At 31.0% G+C, this 2,067-nt stretch overlaps 1 long non-coding RNA gene across 1 annotated transcript; it reads right to left on the reverse strand.

Moving 5' to 3' along the window:
* Window positions 1-285: 285 nt before the first annotated feature.
* Window positions 286-1,853, reverse strand: LOC110903833. Its single transcript, XR_002572190.2, has 5 exons — window positions 1,645-1,853; window positions 1,462-1,567; window positions 803-953; window positions 642-737; window positions 286-553 (listed from the first exon to the last, which is right to left on the reverse strand). It is a non-coding gene; the product is annotated as an uncharacterized LOC110903833 (long non-coding RNA).
* Between the last annotated feature and the right edge of the window lie 214 nt (window positions 1,854-2,067).

Here is a 2,067-nt window from a genome sequence, read left to right on the forward strand (position 1 = left end):
ACTTTTTTGGTGCTGTATTTTATGTTGTGCTATAGAGCACCAACAAATATACCACCAAGTAATGGGACCATTAAATCTCTAAACACACCACAAAAAAAAATCAATGATGAAACACAAGTCCCACCACCATTAAATCTTCAAACACACCACCAAAAAATCAATCAATGATAAAAACACACCAGCAAAAAATTAATATAGAACTAACACGTGTCAAATAATAACAAATCTACATAGCACCAAAAAACAAATCTCCCTAGCACCAAAAAATAAGATAAGAAAAAAAATATAAATTTTTAATATTTTTGCAAAATTCCAGAATTTTTAGTAATATTTCCCAATATAATTCCAATTACACACAAATGCACATGCTCATGACAAAAGTTAACTAGTATTAAACAACCCAACAACCCGTTCAAGTATACGGAATTACAAAAGTATGAAACACAAACTAATGTTTACAAGATCAAAACATCTTTTTAATAAATCCCAACATTAAATCTACCACTAAATTCTCAATTTGAGATTCTTCAAAATAGCTTTCTTCATTCCAAAGCTAAAAACAAATAAATACAAAAGTTAGATTTCAAATATATATAATTTAATGCAATAAACAAAGCTTATGAATATTTACGAAAACTCACTCGGTTAACCAAATCATGTTGTATAGAGTCGATAAACTCTTTCATTTGTTTGATTACCATATACCCACATTCCCAACTGCCTTTTGGTTGTTTGCACTGCATCATGTTCACAATGAATTACTTTGACTAGACTATTTTAAACAAATAAAGTATTCACATACCTGTGCCATGTGCCACTTAAAATTAATCTCAAAAACTTCTTCAATGATCTTGACGAGCTTGTAATTTTCATGGGTCTTCCCTTCATTTATAGAATCAACAATATAGCCGAATTTGAAGTCCGAGCAAACTATTATAAGCAACCAATGTTTACTACAGAAATAAAAATTATAGAACATATTAAGTATGTATTGTATCGCGTATGTGTATGTATGGTGAAGGGTTTATATTACCGGGCTAAATATGGTGCAAGACGGAACACTTTTTTAGAATGAAGCTCACGTATTTCTTTTACGTTTTTTTTACGTCTTCAAGAAGTGTTTTACACCGTGATCCAGTGATTTTTTGTGGATTGAAAAACGCATACCTAGAATTGGGTGACTCAAAGAAATGCCTAAAAAATGTGTCAAAGTAAATTCAATTCTATCTAAACATGTTATGGTACCATATAATAACAATAATAGCAACTTACATGGCACAAGCCTACAGGATAAATAACAAGAAGCCTAGAAGTGGATAATAACAAGATTAAAACAAAAGGTTAATACATAATTGAAAACTTAAAACAGGCTTCAACTAATTTCATACATCTAATCTTAAGTTGCGCTTTTGATAAATCCTCTAAATTGGAAAAGCCGATTGTCAATTAAAAAATGAAAACCTTTAGTAACCGTTAGGTGCTAATGGAGATGAAAAAAAAAATCACTCAAATATACCATCAAAATTAAGATCTTCATGTAACCGAGTTTGCATATCATCACTGGTAGCTGCCAACAAAATCAAGTTTACTTTTTAAATAAGATGGAATCCTATTTCATCAGTTATAGAAATTCAATTAAAATACCTCTTGTGAACCTTCCCATTTCTTTTACAAGCACTGCTCTCTGGTTCTTCACTTCCGATTCAGAATCATGCTATAGAAAACAAAGATTTGCAACCAACTTTATTAGAGAGAGAAGAGGTACTTGGTTCACGTTAATTGCATCGGCGGTGTTGGTGCGTAGAAGACCGGAGATGAGGGGTTTCAGGAGGATGGGGGATTTTGTGGGCTAGTGCTCGAAATAGAGGGAAGTGGGGGAAAGTAAAATATTTGAGGGAATAAATTTTGGGCGGATAAATTTTGAATTTGGAGGGATTTTAAATATATGAAATTTTATTTTGATGGGATGTAGAGATTAAAAACAAATACAAATTTTAAAAGAGTAATAATAATATAGTTAAGAAACAGCTATACATAAATTAAAAAAAAATGCAAAACTTTTTAAAG

Source organism: Helianthus annuus, chromosome 14 (assembly GCF_002127325.2).
Source record: "Helianthus annuus cultivar XRQ/B chromosome 14, HanXRQr2.0-SUNRISE, whole genome shotgun sequence".
In the NCBI taxonomy this organism is placed as follows: domain Eukaryota; kingdom Viridiplantae; phylum Streptophyta; class Magnoliopsida; order Asterales; family Asteraceae; genus Helianthus; species Helianthus annuus.